General features: G+C 40.8%; 1 protein-coding gene across 3 annotated transcripts in view; it reads right to left on the bottom strand.

The window, feature by feature from the left end:
• Positions 1 to 19,098, bottom strand: part of LOC126092335 (uncharacterized) — a 58,645-nt gene extending 39,547 nt beyond the window's left edge. For 2 of the 3 annotated variants that reach the window (XM_049907872.1, XM_049907874.1), the window contains exon 1: positions 18,968 to 19,078. The gene's annotated coding sequence lies outside the window, so the exon portion shown is untranslated. Of the gene's footprint in view, positions 1 to 18,967 lie in introns of all 3 variants that reach the window. The other variant, XM_049907873.1, reaches the window with a different exon arrangement.
• Between the last annotated feature and the right edge of the window lie 355 nt (positions 19,099 to 19,453).

Genomic DNA, 19,453 nt, shown 5'->3' with positions numbered 1-19,453 from the left:
GCCCGCCTCCAGTGGTGTCGCGGCAGGCGTGAATGGAGGGACGAATGGAGACGTGTCGTCTTCAGCGATGAGAGTCGCTTCTGCCTTGGTGCCAATGATGGTCGTATGCGTGTTTGGCGCCGTGCAGGTGAGCGCCACAATCAGGACTGCATACGACCGAGGCACACAGGGCCAACACCCGGCATCATGGTGTGGGGAGCGATCTCCTACACTGGCCGTACACCACTGGTGATCGTCGAGGGGACACTGAATAGTGCACGGTACATCCAAACCGTCATCGAACCCATCGTTCTACCATTCCTAGACCGGCAAGGGAACTTGCTGTTCCAACAGGACAATGCACGTCCGCATGTATCCCGTGCCACCCAACGTGCTCTAGAAGGTGTAAGTCAACTACCCAGGCCAGCAAGATCTCCGGATCTGTCCCCCATTGAGCATGTTTGGGACTGGATGAAGCGTCGTCTCACGCGGTCTGCACGTCCAGCACGAACGCTGGTCCAACTGAGGCGCCAGGTGGAAATGGCATGGCCAGCCGTTCCACAGGACTACATCCAGCATCTCTACGATCGTCTCAATGGGAGAATAGCAGCCTGCATTGCTGCGAAAGGTGGATATACACTGTACTAGTGCCGACATTGTGCATGCTCTGTTGCCTGTGTCTATGTGCCTGTGGTTCTGTCAGTGTGATCATGTGATGTATCTGACCCCAGGAATGTGTCAATAAAGTTTCCCCTTCCTGGGACAATGAATTCACGGTGTTCTTATTTCAATTTCCAGGAGTGTATAATACAATTGTGGGAGGGCTTTTTCCAATCTTGGAAAGGCTTCTGAAACTCACTTTTTGTTATGGTGCTCAGCTCCTTCAGCGATTCCGTTTTTAAGTGGGCTGGATAAAAAGTAGTGGCAACACTGTCGTAACTTAAAGGATGTACGTCACATGTCATACCTGCTGTCTGTAAATGACAGTAGAAGGACATTTGAAGTAGTTCAGTGAGCGGTGACGGTTGCGTTTGAGTCAGTGGCATTGTGTGTTGTCTGAAAGTGCAGGAAGCCGGTTCTACCTCCCTAAGAGTATGTTTAGGAAAGACGAACAACATGCGTGGACCAAGACTGAAGGGGCATGTAGTCGGAGCGCGCAACAATCTTTCCTTCCGGCACTGCATCCCGTCCTCCATCATGACAATGCACTGCGCCACATGGCGAACGCCGTGCAGGAGCTCATGCGTACGTGTGGGGGTGGGAGATGCTGGAACATCCACCGCATTCGTCCAGTATGAGTCCGTGCGATTACGTCCTGTTCCCGAAATGAAGGAATCTCTTCGTGGCAAGTGTTACAACACAAGGAAAAACATACTCCGTGCCACAGGATGGTCCTTGAGAGACATCGACAGAGATGAATTGGCTGACTTCTTTTTTTTATTTGCTTGCACGTCTAGTTCCGTAGTACCAAATTGGGGAGCAAATCTCCAAGGTCACGGAACTGTCAGTACGTGAAATTACAACATGAAAGTAATAACAGATATCATAAAATGCTTATGAACCCAAACAAGTCAAGCTATAAGTTTAAGTAAACACAATCAACAATATGACATAAGAATCATCTTAATTTTTCAACAAACTCCTCAACAGAATAGAAGGAGTGACCCGTGAGGAAACACTTCAGTTTCGATTTGAAAGCGCGTGGATTATTGCTAAGGTTTTTGAATTCTTGTGGAAGCTTATTGAAAATGGATGCAGCAGAATACTGCTTGGCTTTCTGCACAAAGAGTTAAGGAACTGGATTTCTGCCGAGCATTAACTGAGTGAAATCTGCTTATTCTTGGGAATAAGTTGATATTGTTAACAAGAGACGACAGTAAAGAGTATATGTATTGAGAAGCCAATGTCAGAATACCCCGACTAATGAACAGGGGTCGACAAGAGGTTTGTGATTTACGCCACTTATTGCCCGAACCACCCGTTTCTGAGCCAAAAATATCCATTTAGAATGGGAAGAGTTACCCCAAAACATAATACCGTGTGACATAAGCGAATGAAAATAAGCAAAGTAGACTAATTTTCGTGTCGAACCATCACTCACTTCAGATACTGTTAGAATAGTAAAAATGGCAGCATTAAGCCGTGTCACATGATCCCGAACGTGGGTTTCCACGACGGTTCACTATCTGAACACCTAGAAATTTGAACTGTTTAGTTTCACCAATCATACGCCCATGATGTGAAATTAAAACGTTGGATTTTGTTGAATTGTGTGTTAGAAACTGTAAAAGGTGAGTCTTACTGTGATTTAGAACTAGTTTATTTTCTACGAGCCATGAACGTATGAACTGCACTATTTGAAACCGAGCCAGTGTTGCACACAACATCCTTTACTACCTAGCTAGTGTCATCAGCAAACAGAAATATTTTAGAATTACCCGTAATACTAGAGGGCATACCATTTATATAAATAAGACGTTGTACTGCGCCCTCCATCTGCGTACGGGAAGGTGATCGAGATATGGTGCTATTATGTTGAGGGTGTGTGATACGGTGAACGTCTGTCAATAAAGTCTGTATGAATTACAACCGCATTGCCATTACATTTTATCCAGCCCATCTATCTCATCAATGGTGGCAGAACGACGTCCTTTCAGCGTTCTCTTTAGCCTCGGCAATAGAAAGAAGTCGAAGGTGACTATGTCCGGTGAATTCGGTGGCTGAGGCAACATAACGGTTTCACTTTTATGCCAAAACATCACTAAATGCATTGAGGTGTGAGCATTATCGTGATGCTCTTTCCACGAGTGGTTTTGCCATAATTCCGGTCGTTTTCTTCGGACTGCATCACTCAAACGGCACTTAACTTCCAGGTAGTACTCTTTATTGATCGTACGGTCATAAGGCAGACACTCATAACATACTGTTCCATTGAAATCGTAAAAGCAGTGAAAAGAACCTTCAAACGTAATCGAACTTGGCGAATTTTCTTTCGGTTTTGGCTTTTCAGGCAGTTTCCACTGGGACGACTGGTCCTTGGATTCGACGTCATACCCTTATACAAATGTTTCGTCACCTGTTACAATCTTCTTTACAAGTTCTGGATCGTTGTCGACTTCATCCAACAGTTCCTGAGCGATGTCTACGCGACGTCGTTGTTGGTCGAAATTCAAGAATTTCGGAACAGACTTTGCTGCCGCACATTTCATGCTCAAAACATCCGAAAGAAAAAATGATTGGCGTTAGCAAAAGGATATGCTGACATCATCAGCAACGTATCTGGTGACTCCTTTCACACTGGCGCCAGTAATTGATGCGCTAGTGCGTCCAGGGCGGTCATTGCCTTCGAAGTCTTCTCGACGCTCTTTGAAACATTTACACCACTCGCAGTCTCTTGTCTTATTCGTAGTAGAGTTACAAAAAGCCACAGTCAACATTTCAACTGCGGTGCTTCTCTTTATTCCACAGTTGAAGCAAAATTTAATGCACATTCTTTGATCCATCTTTTCCGAAACCAAAATTTCATCGGGCACTCGGAAACACATATAACCTTCTCGAATGTCATTTAAAACTAAATAGTCATATCAGATGAAAATGCAAACATACATCAGGAACGTGTGCAACAACAATACAAAAAAAAAAATATTAAAAATCCGTTGTACACGGCCGCCAAAATAAAAAAAACTCCCGTTACTTTTCGGTTGGTTGGTTGATTCGGGGGAGGGGACCAAACATCGAGGTCATCGGTCCCATCTACATCTACATCTACATTTATACTCCGCAAGCCACCCAACGGTGTGTGGCGGAGGGCACTTTATGTGCCACTGTCATTACCTCCCTTTCCTGTTCCAGTCGCGTATGGTTCGCGGGAAGAACGACTGCCGGAAAGCCTCCGTGCGCTCGAATCTCTCTAATTTTACATTCCTGAACTCCTAGGGCAATATGTTCGATACCTCATCCAGAAACGCACCCTCTCGAAACCTGAACAGCAAGCTACACCGCGATGCAGAGCGCCTCTCTTGCAGAATCTGCCACTTGAGCTTGCTAAACATCTCCGTAACGTTATCACGCTTACCAAATAACCCTGTGACGAAACGCGCCGCTCTTCTTTGTATCTTCTCTATCTCCTCTGTCAACCCGACCTGGTACGGATCCCACACTGCCGAGCAATACTCAAGTATAGGTCGAACGAGTGGTTTGTAAGCCACCACCTTTGTTGACGGACTACATTTTCTAAGGACTCTCCAAATGAATCTCAACCTGGCACCCGCCTTACCAACAATTAATTTTATATGATCATTCCACTTCAAATCGTTCCGTACGCATACTCCCAGATATTTTACAGAAGTAACTGCTCCTAGTGTTTGTTCCACTATCATATAATCATACAATATGTATTTGCAATACATTACATTTGTCTATGTTAAGGGTCAGTTGCCACTCCCTGCATCAAGTGCCTATCCGCCGCAGATCTTCCTGCATTTCGCTGCAATTTTCTAATGCTGCAACTTCTCTGTATACAACAGCATCATCCGCGAAAAGCCGCTTGGAACTTCCATCGGAGTAGGGAAGTATGGGGAACAAAGTCGGCCGTGCCCTTTCAAAGGAACAATCCCGGCATTTGTCTGCAGCGATTGAGCGTTAATTGCGGGAAACCTAAATGAAGGTGGCCGCAGGCGTATTTGAATCGTCGTCCTACCGAATGCAAGCTACGTGCGCCAACCACTGCGCCACCGCGCTCCGTGTTAATTTTTGATCACACCGCGTATCACATCAACATTTTATCGTGAATTACAATGGAAGTAACGGCGAAAGAAATAAGGATTTGAAACCTTATTAAAAACAGATTTTGTCAATAAGGGTTAACCACCTTCGCACAACTGAAACGATACTCCTTAGGCATGCAATCTGATTGGAAGTAGCTTCTGAGGTACGTGACAAAAGCCTTCTGGAAATCTAAAAATATGGAAGGAAATTGATATCCACAGTTAACAGCAATGATTACTTCGTGGGATTAAAAAATGGTTCAAATGGCTCTGAGCACTATGGCACTTAACATCTGATGTCAGCAGTCCCCTAGACTTAGAACTACTTAAGCCAAACTAACCTAAGGACATCACACACATCCATGCCCGAAGCAGCATTCGAACCTGCGACCGTAGCAGTAGCGCGGTTCCGGACTGAAGCGCCTAGAACCGCTCGGCCACAGCCGCAGGCCCGTGAGAATAGAAAGCTAGTTGTGTTTCACAAGAACCATGTTTTCTGAATCATTGTTGTTTGTTTATTAATAAATCGTTTTCTTCGAACACAGTATATGTTGGAAATTCCTAATACAAGTCGACGTTAGAGATGTGGGTCTGTAATTTAGCGTATTACTCCTTCTTTCCTGGGTATTGACGTGACCTGTGCAACTTTCCAGTCTTTAGGTATGGATCTTTCAACGAGCTATCGGTTGTATTTTGATTGTACTAAATATGGAGCAATTGTATCAGAGTACTCTGAGAGGAGACCTGAGTGGGATACGATCAGGACCGGAGGCCTTAACTTTATTAAGGGGCTCCGGAAAGGCTCAAAATCATGAAAAGTTCAATTTTTACTTTTTTGCGTTTTTTGATTCTGCAGACTATTACCTTTTAATAGATATATAATTTATTCAATTCCGAAGACTACAACTATTTTTAAATTTTTTTTTTGAAATGTGTTCTACATGGGCGTGACCCACTGTGGCGCTGTTAAACTGCTGGCAAATTGTGTTATTATTAACGTCCGTGTTCATCAGGTACATTTTAGTGATGTGAGAAAAGGAATGTGTTGTGGCTAACCTATTTTCAGAGACTTAGCAGCACCTGAACTGTTGAAAAAGTGTATTCACAGAAAAACTCAAAACCCCAATGAAAGTGTAAATAGTGTTATATGGTCGAGAATCCCCAAGACTGTATTTGTTGGAATAGAAACACTTCACTTTGGTGTGTATGATACTGTTGCGACTTTCAATGATGGCAATATTGTAAGGTGCAAGGTATTTAGAAATATGGGAATGAAGATAGTTTCTAACATGGTACGAGTGATGCTTGCATTAGACAAGGAACGCCTTCGGGCTGCAGACAGGGCTGTAAAGAGTCTAGAAATACAAGCAAGAGTAAACAGGAGGAAGGAACAAGAGGAAGCTGGAGGAGGAGTTTGCAGAGGATGAAGATAATCCATCCTATGGACCTGGAATGCACTAAAAAGTTAATCCAATCTTTGTCGCTCGATTCCCAAAACTTTTATTTTCTCATACTAATTACATGTTTTCTAAGGATCTTCCAAACATATTTGTTTCAAACTTTCAGTAAATGTTACACAGTACCTTCTGCATAATTTAACACAGCCTTTTTCCAAAAAAACTGTATATTTTTGAATATACAAATAAAATATTGCAAAAAAATGTTTTGAATTTTCATTACAATTGAAAAAAATCATCTTTAATAACTGAACTAAAATTTTGTAAAATCCCTGTGTTAAGTTGTAGCCCATATTCCAATAAATAATCTGTAAAAAGTTCAACTTCCTACCTCAAATACTTTGTGAGGAAAGATGTAATTTATAAGCGTTATTTTAACATTGCAAGTATAGGGCGTTCCGGAGCCCCTTAAGTGATTTAAGCTGCTACGCAACGCCGAGGATATCAGTTTCTAAGTTATAATGTTGGCAGTTGCTCTTGGTTCGAATTCAGAAATATTTACTTTGTATTCTTTGTTGAAGGAATTTCGGTAAACCCTATTTAGTATCCCTGCGTTAGTAGCGCTGTCATCAACAACATCACCACTGTTCTCGCGCAGTGAAGGTTTTGATTGTGTCTTTTCGCTCTTGTTCTTTACATACGACCATAATCTATTTGCATTTTCTTTCGTGAAAATGGAACCATTTCTGTACATTATTGACTCGGGCGGTAGGCAAAACGATCCATACTTACACGACGCTCTGCTTGTCGATGAAATCAGAATACCGACATGTTCATTAAAACTAATCCCGCCGAAGTACATGCCGTTATGTAAGCTCTGCGACGCATGCTTTTAATGACAAGTGAAGAACTACATTCGCGGGTGCTCAACTGTCACCGTCATCAAAAGGAAATCGCAAGTAAAATCGATGCAATTGAAGCACACACTTTGATCCATAATCAGTTGCAGGCTCCTGATTCCGAGAAAATGCTTCGAGATGCTTGGTTTATCGTGAAACTGTTACCACATTGCTAGGCTGTTTTCCTAATGATATTCACATAAAAAAATGTGACTGTGCCTTTGCACGCTGCTCGTGGTGCTCCTAATTTTTATGCTCTGAATGTTTTTATGAATGTACTGGTTCTTTTAAAGCCAAAAAAGTAAAAATGAAAAAGCAAAACTTGAAATACTAGTATTTTTATATTTTTAATTTTCAATTATCCTTGATTATGGGAGGTTATGTATAATCAACGATAAAATCTATTTTATTTCTTTTGTCAGTAGTTCCATTGTATTTCACGATGTCATAAAAAATACTGATGTGACATACTTCCGCCTCAAAAAAAGAAATACAAAACATAACATTGGATTTGAACACGGGACGGGCAATTTCGAAACCGTGTTCGTAGCCACTGCGCCACTTACTCACTACGTCATGCGATGAGCTAGTGGACCGATGGGCATCGCGTTGAAGGTCTGGCCGTCATTTTCTCGAAAACCTGTTGAGTGTTGGCATCTAAGCCGATACAGATGTCCCTTTATTTTCACCCCCTTGCGCCGCGCCAAGTTTCGAATATATCAGGGAGCGAGCTAGGCGGGTTCCATTTGTTAGCATTAAACCGCGAACACTTACACTATTTTCTCCAACACTCTTGTTAAAGGTGTTATGTTACATCTGTCCACATTTAAAGATATCTACCATTCACTACACTAAGTAGAATATTTTTCCAAGTCTTTATGCATCTCCGAACCATCACCAACGGCAATACGAGTACTTGCCTGCAGAAAACTGCGTCGTCTGTGAACCAACCATCTTATAACGCTGCTGATTCTGTCTGACAAGTCCTCTACTCTGTTAGTTTCAAGGTCTGTGGGCCATTTGTAAGATTACTAGTAATAATGTGAAGCGGACTCATTTTATATTTACATTAAACATTCATTTGTAATTATCGCTACATGCTGACCATTTACAAGTGGTTTGTTTAATACAGATGCGAATTTGTAATTCCTGCTCATCACCTTTTGCACAGTACAAAAATAGAAATTCTCCTACAAAATAGAACAAGTTGTCATGAAACAACTTTCTCATTTTGTTTTCAGATGTAACTTTTTTCCGTCTGACAGACATTTTATATCATTGGGTGAATGAGCAAATACTTTTTCGGCAGCATCCTGCACCCCTTTTTGTGCTAAAGACAAATTTAATGTGGAATAATAATTGCCATTTTTTCATTTGGTGTCGTAATTACGTACGACATTGCTCCTTTTGACTGTAGTGTGTTATTTGGAACAAACTTGTTAAGGCTATAAATTTTCAGTGAGGTAGTAGTCAAAATGCCTAACTCCTTAAACATGTGTATACAGGATGATCCTGGGTGAGCACCACATATTATTCTTGCAGAACGTTTTTGAGAAATTACGATTTTGTTTCTTAAAGGTGAGTTACCATAGAGAATTATTCCACATGCAGTTACTGAATGAAAATATGTAAAAATCTCAACTTACCTATATGTTTCTTCCCAAGTTTTGCAATGAAAATGTGGCTGAACTAAGTTCAGTACTCCAAAAATATTTTTTCATTCTCTTTAAATTCTCACCAGTATGGACACCCAGAATTTGTGATGTTTTCACATATTTGTTATTATTCTCTCATCATGTAGAACACTTACCATTGGTGTAGTACCTATAGATGAGCAGAACCAAATATGTTAGGTCTCTATGAAACTAAGAGTGAGACCATTTGCGGAAAACCGTTTAATAATACTGCTAAGAATATTATTTACCATTTGTTCTACTGTCGTGTCTACCTTTCGTATGACGAAAATGATGGCACTATCATCTGCAAAAAGAACTAATTCTACTTGTTGTGTATAAGACGGAACGTCCGTCATTTATATCAGAAATAATAGTGTACTTAAGACTGAGCCTTGTGGATTTCTCCCCAGTCGGAAGAATCTATGCTACTTACAATTGTAGAATTATTAAGTACGAATTTTTACATTCTTTTGGTTGAATTTGACAGTGTCGATTGGTTGGCTATACCCTCAATTCCATAAAACCTTAGTTTATCTATGAAAATAGTATTGTGATTCACACGGTGAAGTGCCTTATATAGGTCACAAAATACCAAGTAGTGCTATTTCGTTATTTAATGTTTGTAAAATTTGGCGAGTGAACGTGTAAACTGTATTCTCATTTGAGCAAATCTTCAGCAACCCTGACTGTGACTTACTGTGGATACTATTGTTGCTCTGGTGAAATATTAGAGTACATTATCTTATCAAAAACTCTGGAAAATTATATCAGTAGTAAAACGCAGTGGTTGTTATTTACATCTCTGATTTCATCTTCTTATAGAGGGGTTTAACAATGACGCATTTCAGTTTGTGTGGAAAAATTCCCTGAGTTAATGATGCATTACATATTTCGGAAAAAATTGCTTATTATACGGCAACAAGTCTTTAGTGACCTGTTGGAAACTCCTTTAAATCCAGATAAGCTTTTATTTTTAAGAAAATATATAAGTTTCTTAACTTCAGAAGGAGCAGTGGGTGGGACATCCATATGATTGAATTTTATGAGAGTTACGTTTTCAACAAACTGCTGTGATTTTTCTATTGAACTGTTTGTCCCTATAATTTCTACTATATTCAATAGATGATTATTAAATATATTTGCTACCTGTGACTCATCATTTATAGCCCTCCCATTCAGTTCGGTAGTGACATTATCCGGTTCTGTGACCTGTTCTCTTGTCTCTTGTTTCACTATGTTACATACAGATTTAAATCTCGATTTATTACCTAATGTGCATGTTCCTAGACTTTTTAATAATCTCTGTTAAGAATTACGAGTAGTTTTTGTAGTGTGCAACTACTGTATGATCTTTACTTGTTCTTCAAAAAGGTAATTTACCTTTTTCTTTCACAATATGCTATAAATCTCTGTGGTGGTGCAAGCTTTTTTGCTTAATGTGATTTCTGATTAGTGTATGAGGAAAGCTATTTCCAAATTATGATATGAATTTATCAACGAATGAATTAAAGTTTATGTCAGTGTTTGTTTCATTAAAAAATTCATCTCTGGTAGCGACACCAGCGTGATATGCAAAATATTGGAGGTCCTATTACACCAGCTTGGGGCACATCTTCTTTCCTTTCTGTGTAACATTCACCGTCGAGAATATTGGTGATGGTACTTCTTATGATTGTATCTTAGCTGTCAATGGTGTGGCACAGTGTCGAACTCTTTACGTTGACTGTGACTGTATCATATTGTTAAATCTGGAAGTCAGTACTCCCATGTAACATTAATCTTCCCTATACCACAATAACTGGACCACTAGAACGATCATGTTCGACAATATTGGACGTACCGTCGCATAGCGAGAGGTGGAAACACCTGCATTCAGGAAAACTGTCCAACGCGATCGTTCTGGTGGTACAAGTATTGCGGCGTGGGGAAGTGTGTTATATTGGCGCATTGACCTCCTAATCTTTGAACACTGTACACCCACCTGTCATCGTTATTACGACACTGTATTTATTTCCAAAATGCGTCTTTTCAGGAATGCATTTGCCCCTGACCGCATGTTCATGGATGGTAATGCACGACCACTTCGAACACCGCAGATGGAGCAGGCACTGCCCTTTGTGGTGATCACACACCTTGTTAATAACCACGTCCTGCCTTTTATAATGTTCAGGGGAATATGATTAACCGTGGTGACTTCAGTGTATTATTGTCTTTGAATAAAAGTGTCATTTATGTTCGTCTCTTTGGACGTTTGTTTCATTTACCTCCTGTACCTTACTGCAGCAGCTCCTTTTATGTATGGTCCAAGTTTCATTGAGCTATGATACTTGGCAGTGAAACATCATGTGAGAGTTACTTCCGCCAAGTTTCACACACCAGTCTATATTACTATATGGATTCCATGGACAACAAAAATTTTGTTCTTTCGTGTTGTTATTGTGGTCTTCAGTTGGTGCAGCCCTCCATGTTACTCTATCCTATACAAGCCTCTTCATCTCCGAGTAACTACTGCAACCTACACCTCTTTGAATCTGCTTACTGTATTCATTTCTGGGTCTCCCTCTACGATTTTTACCCCCCAATCTCCCCTCCAGTGCTAAATTAGTGATCCCTCGGCCGGCCGCTGTGGCCGAGCGGTTCTAGGCTCTTCAGTCCGGAACCGTGCTCCTGCTACGGTCGCAGGTTCGAATCCTGCATCTGGCATGGATGTGTGTGATGTCCTTAGGTTAGTTAGGTTTAAGTAGTTCTAAGTCTAGGGGACCTCAGACGTTAAGTCCCATAGTGCTTAGAACGATTTGAACCATTTTTGTGATCTCTTGATGTCTCAGAATGTGTCCTGCCAACCGATCCCTTCTTTTAGTCAGCTTTCACCACAAATGTCTCTTCTCCCCAAGTCTGTTCAACACCTCCTCATTAGTTACGTGATTTACCCATCTAATCTTCAGTATTCTTCTGTAGCACCACATTTGAAAAGCTTCCATTCTATTCTAGTCTACACTGTTTATCGTCCATATTTCACTTCCATACATGGCTACACTCCATACAAATACTTTCAGAAAGGACTTTCTTACACTTAAATCCACACTCGATGTTAACAAATTTCTCTTTTGCAGAAACGCTTTTCTTGCCATTGACAGTCTACATTTTATATCCTCCCTGCTTCGACCATAATCAGTTATTTTACTTCCCAAATAGCAAAACTAATTTACTACTTTAAGTATCTCATTTCCTAATCTAATTCCCTCAGAATCACCTGATTTAATTTGACTACATACCCTTATCCTCGTTTTGCTTTTGTTGATGTTCATCTTATATCCTCCTTTCAACATAATGTCCATTACATTGAACTGCTCTTCCAAGTCCTTTGCTGTCTCTGGCAGAATTACAATGTCGTCGGCAAACCTCAAAGTTTTTATTTCTTCTCCCTGGGTTTTAGTTCCTACTCAAAATTTTTCTTTCGTTACCTTTACTGCTTGCTCAATATACAGGGTGTTACAAAAAGGTACGGCCAAACTTTCAGGAAACATTCCTCACACACATATACAGAAAAGATGTTATGTGGACATGTGTCCGGAAACGCTTAATTTCCATGTTAGAGCTCATTTTAGTTTCGTCAGTATGTACTGTACTTCCTCGAGTCACCGCCAGTTGGCCCAATTGAAGGAAGGTAATGTTGACTTCGGTGCTTGTGTTGACATGCGACTCATTGATCTACAGTACTAGCATCAAGCACATCAGTACGTAGCATCAACAGGTTAGTGTTCCTCACAAACGTGGTTTTGCAGTCAGTGCAATGTTTACAAATGCGGAGTTGGCAGATGCCCATTTGATTTGATTTACAAGTATGACACAACATGTGGTTCATGCACGATGGAGCTCTGCACATTTCGGTCGAAGTGTTCGTACGCTTCTCAACAACAGATTCGGTGACCGATGGATTGGTAGAGGCGGACCAATTCCATGGCCTCCACGCTCTCCTGCCCTCAACCCTCTTGACTCTCATCTATGGGGGCATTTGAAAGCTCTTGTCTACGCATCCCCGGTACCAAATGTAGAGACTCTTCGTGCTCGTATTGTGGACGGCTGTGATAAAATACGCCATTCTCCAGGGATTCCATGAGACGGAGGGTGGATGCATGTATCCTCGCTAACGGAGGACATTTTGAACATTTCCTGTAACAAAGTGTTTGAAGTCACGCTGGTACGTTCTGTTGCTGTGTGTTTCCATTCCATGATTAATGTGATTTGAAGAGAAGTAATAAAATGAACTCTAACATGGAAAGTAAGCGTTTCCGGACACATGTCCACAAAACATATTTTCTTTCTTTGTGTGTGAGGAATGTTTTCTGAAAGTTTGGCCGTACCTTTTTGTAACACTCTGTATAACCCTGTCTCACTCCCTTCTCAATCACTGCTTCCCTTCCGTGCTCCTCAGCTTTATAACTGCCATCTGGTTTCTGTACAAATTGTAAACAGCCCTTCGCTCCCTATATTTTACCCATGCCATCTTTAAAATTTGAAAGAGAGTATTCCAGTCAACATTTTCAAAAACTTTATCTAAGTCTACAAATGCTATAAACATAGAGTTGTCTTGCCTTAATCTATCTCCTATGAGAAACCGTAGAGTCAGTATTGCCGCACGTGTTCCTACATTTCTCCGGAATTCAAACTGTTCCTCCCCGAGGTCGGCCTCTAACAGTTACTCCACTTTTCTGTAAAGGCTTCTTGTTAGTGTTTTGCACCCATGACTTATTAAACTGATTATTCGGTAATTTTCCCACCTGTCAACACGTGCTTTCTTTGCAATTGGGATTATTATATTCTTCTTAAAGTCTGAGGGTATTTCGCCTGTCTCACATATCTTGCTCACCAGATGGAGGAGTTTCGTCGTGGCTCTCTCTCCCAAGGTTATCAGTAGCTCTAACAGGATGTTGTCTATTCCCGGGGCCTTGATTCAGATTTAAGTCTTGCACTGCTTTGTCAAATCGTTCACGCAGTTCATCTCTCCTTTCTCCTCTTCGTCTGCGTTTTCTTCCCTTTCCATAATATTGCCTCAAGTACATCTCTCTTTTACACACCATCTATACACTCCTTTAATCTTTTCTGGTTTCCCTTCTTTGCTTAGGACTGGTTTTCCATCTGAGCTATGGATATTCATACAGGTAGTTCTCTTTCCGCCAAAGGTCTCTTTAATTTTTCCTGTAGGCAGTATCTATCCCTAGTAACACATACTTCTACATCCTTACATTTGTCCTCTAACTATTGTGAAACTCAGCTCGCCCTATTTGCCCAAGAAATTCACAGTGCCGTAGACACTGGCGAGCAGATTGATGCCGTATTCCTGGACTTCAGGAAGGCATTTGATACGGTTCCGCACTTAGGTTTAGTGAAAAAAATACGAGCTTACGGAATATCGGACCAGGTTTGTGATTGGATTCAGGATTTCCTAGAAGAAAGAACACAACATGTCATTCTTAACGGTTCAAAATCTGCAGATGTAGAGGTAATTTCGGGAGTACCGCAAGGAAGCGTGATAGGACCTTTATTGTTTACAATATACATAAATGACTTAGTTGACAACATCAGTAGCTCCGTGAGGCTATTTGCAGATGACACGGTTGTCTACAAGAAAGTAGCAACATCAGAAGACTCGTACGTACTCCAGGAAGACCTGCAGAGGATTAATGCATGGTGCGACAGCTGGCAGCTTTCCCTAAACGTAGATAAATGTAATATAATGCGCATACATAGGGGCAGAAATCCATTCCAGTACGATTATGCCATAGGTGGTAAATCATTGGAAGCGGTAACGACCGTAAAATACTTAGGAGTTACTATCCGGAGCGATCTGAAGTGGAATGATCACATAAAACAAATAGTGGGAAAAGCAGGCGCCAGGTTGAGATTCATAGGAAGAATTCTAAGAAAATGTGACTCATCGACGAAAGAAGTAGCTTACAAAACGCTTGTTCGTCCGATTCTTGAGTATTGCTCATCAGTATGGGACCCTTACCAGGTTGGATTAATAGAAGAGATAGACATGATCCAGCGAAAAGCAGCGCGATTCGTCATGGGGACATTTAGTCAGCGCGAGAGCGTTACGGAGATGCTGAACAAGCTCCAGTGGCGGACACTTCAAGAAAGGCGTTACGCAATACGGAGAGGTTTATTATCGAAATTACGAGAGAGCACATTCCGGGAAGAGATGGGCAACATATTACTACCGCCCACATATATCTCGCGTAATGATCACAACGAAAAGATCCGAGAAATTAGAGCAAATACGGAGACTTACAAGCAGTCGTTCTTCCCACGCACAATTCGTGAATGGAACAGGGAAGGGGGGATCAGATAGTGGTACAATAAGTACCCTCCGCCACACACCGTAAGGTGGCTCGCGGAGTATAGATGTAGATGTAGATTCGTGCTTAGCCGTTTTGATCTTCCTGTATTTCATATAATTATTTTCCAAATCTAAAAATTTTAACGCAGTCATAATCTCCACGTTACGAAGCACAAGCTTTCATTCAAGGCTTAACACAACAAAACGAGAATTAAAATTAGGAAATCTGTATCTGTCTTGAGTTAACCTAGCTCATGGCGCAAACTGCCCAAACTATAATCATCCAGAGTTTAATAATGGCGGCACTCAGCGATTTCCAATAAGTTCTAAACACAATTTCAAACTGTTTCGAAACTTGTTGTCGCTGACCCGCTCCCCTCCCTCCCCACTCAAAACAATGAAAAGAAAAGAGTTTATCGCTTACTAAATGTTCATTGTTCATATGGTAAGACTTCGCCATTCAGTATGACGTTTTAATTCAGCACTTTTGAAGATATTTTACACGCGGGACTTCGATTAAGGAAACGATGTGGGGTTACTGCTTACATGAGATTTTTAATTGATCGGAAGTTGCAAGACCACAATAAAAATAACCTCCTTTATCAACAGCAAGCGGTCCTGTAGAAAACTATTTGCTCTAAAAACGTCCTGAAAACATTACTGTTTCTTTTTTCCTGCCACTGCCACATAGTTCCAGTTATTTTTAGTGACTGTTTGTTTTGACAATCGCTTCACCACTCAACAAATTCACCACGAAGCAGATTCATACAAAACATCTAACTATCGACAACTATAGAAGTTTCCGAGACAGAACACAGAATTCGTTTTTTGCGAACGTTGACGATTGTGGAATCAGAATAAGAAACGCCGTTGAAAACAGACGCTATGCCAACTCACTTCAAGACTTTGGATGAGAAACCAACTCTCTGCAACATATATACTTCGTTTTACTTTAGGCACAACGACATTAATGATATGACAAAAATCATTATCCATTTCGGAAATATATTGGTCATCTTCAAATTCTAAATAACACATGTGGCCTTACCCGGACAATGCGTTGTGATACTACATGTAAGAGATAGATTTAGTATGACAAAGCCTTCTTTACTAAGTACAGTCTATTTCGTACAGAATCTGAAGATGGTTAGTGTTTGTCTAACACCGGTAACGGTTGTTATCGTTCTGTGAACAAAATGCGTCTCAAATAAAAGCAACCGTGTAATACATCAAAGAGTCTTCTCCATTGGCAGGATAATTTTTCAGTCTTGTATTCATAATTTTCTTGATCAAATATGATAGACATATGACATTTAAGTGGTTTAGAAAATTTAGAATAGGAATAAAAAGTCCAGGGAGAAGAAATAAAAACTTTGAGGTGTGCCGGTGACATTGTAATTTTGTCGGAGATAGCAAAGGACTTGGAAGAGCAGTTCAGCGGAATGGACAGTATCTTGAAAGGAGGACATAAGATAAACATCAGCAAGCGCGAAACGAGGATAATGGAACATAGTCGAATTAAATCATGTGATGCTGCAGGAATTAGATTAGGAAATGAGACACTTAAAGCAGTAAATGATTTTTGCTATTTGGGAAGTAAAATAACTGATGATGGTCTAAGTAGAGAGGGTATAAAACGTAGACTGGCAATGACAAGCAAAGCGTTTCTGAAGAAGAGAAATTTGTTAACATCGAGGATAGATTTTAGTGTCAGGAAGCCTTTTCTGAAAGTATTTGTAGCCATGTATGGAAGAGAAACATGGACGATAAACAGTTTAGACAAAAAGAGAATAGATCCTTTTGAAGCGCGGTGATACAGAAGGATGCTTAAGATTAGATGGGTAGATCATATAACTAATAAGGCGGTACTGAACAGAAAGGGGGAGAAGAGAAATTTAATTGACCATAATGAATGTTTGATGACGCCCTGATAGGTTACTTTCGTAACAATATATTGGATTTTTAGTTCTAATGACGTGTCAGTATCATCGAAACCAGTTCGCTGTAATATATCTAGCAAATGCAAACAAGACATCTGTAAACAAAATAATGTGTTTCAAATATATTACGTTTTACTACTTGATAATGTCAAATTTCATTGAGTATATCCTCTTTCTAAAAAAAAGCCACAGGATAAAATATTTAATTTTTTTTTTACCTTTGGACGCAGTGTAATCCTACGTTAAGTTCTAACTTACGTAAGAGATTGTTGATCTTATGTGGATATTAACATTAAGCAAAAAAATAAGTCTGAAAGACGAGGAAGGAAGGACTTGTATCAAAAATAGTGTAAACACGGCTACAGCTTTTTGCTCCTACGGTCTGACCAATGCATCGAAGAAGCAGTTGCGGAAATAAAAGGTACTTCAAATGTGGAATTAAAATTGAGTGTGAATTGATTTCAATGATAAGATTCGCCGATGGCATTGCTGTCCTCGGTGAAAACGGGAAATAATAACAAGACTTGTTGAATGATATGGACAGTATAATGAGTACCGAATATGGATCGCGAGTAAATCGAAGAGGAAAGAGGAATTTAATGAGATGTGGCAGAAATATTACTAACGATAAACTTAACATCAACATTCTCGAGCATGAACAAGCAAGTGAAATAAATTTGCTACTACCTTGGAAGCAAAATAAAGTGTGACGGTCGAATCAAGGATTTAAAAACTAAACCAGCACAGAAAAGAAGGAATTTCCTGACCGGAAAAAGAATACTAGTATCGAACACAGGCCTTAAGGGGGCTAGGACATCAAACGGGCCGACTTGGAGCAGGAGAGGCACCACGGGACGTTTTAATTTCCGCTATCTATATTTTTACAAATAAACTCATAAAACTTTGTCAGCATATCCAAGAAGGATTCAGGATTCACACTCATAGCAGTGAAAGTTCAAAAAAATAACAAAATAATTCTTTTACATGTGAAATTTCATCATTTTTTCGCTTATTATTGGCTGCATTTGTTGCTCTAGGTATACTTTCCTTCATAAGCATCAGGAGTTCTTCGACGAATTTTGCACAGCATTACAAACCATGCTTACAGGTTTATGAAACTCCAGAATTTTCCAAATCTATTAAAACTGTGGTAAAAATTGAGATAATCAACTGTAAAATTTGAGTTTTTTTTCTAAACGTGATGTTTGAAATGTAACAACTCATTCATCTTTTCATAAATTAAATAAATTCTAGTGTTTTCAATGCAGCAATAGTAAACGAAAAAATGATGAGATTTCACATGTAAAAAAATTTATTTTGTTAGGTTTGTGAACTTCCACTTCTATGAGCGTGAATCCTGAATCCTTCCTAGTCATGCTGACAAAGTTTTATGAATTTATTTGTAAAAGTATAGACAGCGGAAATTAAAATGTCCTGTGGTGCCTCTCCTTCTCCACGTCGGCCCGTTTGACGTCCTACCCCCCCTTAATCTGAGCAAGATTTCTCTGAGAATGTACATTTGGAGCACAACATTGTATGGTAGCGAGTCATGGTCTGTGGGAAAACCGGAAAAGAGAGAATCGAAGCACTTGAGATAAGATGTTATTGAAGCATGTTGAAAATTAGGTGGACTGATTATGTGAGGAACGAGGATGTTCTCCACAGAATCGGTGAAGAAAGGAACCTGTGGGAAATACTGACAAGAAGAAGGAACAGGATGACAGAGCTTATGTTAAGACATCAAGGCAAAACTTCCACGGTACCAGAGGGAGCTGTAGAGGGTAAAAACTGCAGGGAAAGACACAGATCGGAATTCACTCGACAAATAATTGAGAACGTATGGCGTGAATGCTGCCCTGAGATGAAGATGTTGGCATAAGAAAGGAATATGTGGCGGTCCGCTTCAGACCAGTCCGAAAACTGATACCTAAATAGAAAAAGACGTGCCTTTCACTGCCGCTACTTACATATGTGCCGGAGATGGAACGTGGTATCTCCCGTGCTAGTGCTCAGAATTCCGACGTTGACCGTCACCAACGGCGCACCTCCGTGGACTGGACGTGGCCCGAATGGTGAACGCAGGTCCAGGAGAAACAGGCGCGTTCCGGTGGTGCGGGTCCTTATGAAGCCAGCGGGGGTCATTTCGCCAGCTGAGCGTGACGTCTGTCATTTCGCTCTTCCTGCGTTTCGGCCAAACGCCTCTTGTAATTGCCGTGCGCTACGACCTAGCCTCAAGGTCCCTCTGTTTATTGCGGTGCCGGCGGCGCGTGTCTTATTTTCACATGTGCTCGGCTGTTATCAGCGACAACAGAGCCAGCCTCTGCGTTCGTCCGTCATTGTTCTCTGAGATACTGCGCTGAACACAATAGATGACCGCCGACGGCTGTTCCTCCTCTGTGGGGACGAAATTATGCAAGTGGGTTAGATCACTCCGCCACTGACGGTTCGTTATC

The sequence above is a fragment of the Schistocerca cancellata genome, chromosome 7 (genome assembly GCF_023864275.1).
Source record: "Schistocerca cancellata isolate TAMUIC-IGC-003103 chromosome 7, iqSchCanc2.1, whole genome shotgun sequence".
NCBI classification, from domain to species: Eukaryota; Metazoa; Arthropoda; class Insecta; order Orthoptera; family Acrididae; genus Schistocerca; species Schistocerca cancellata.
The sequence above is the reverse complement of the archived record's forward strand: the minus strand, read 5'-3'. Positions and strand labels throughout refer to the sequence as shown.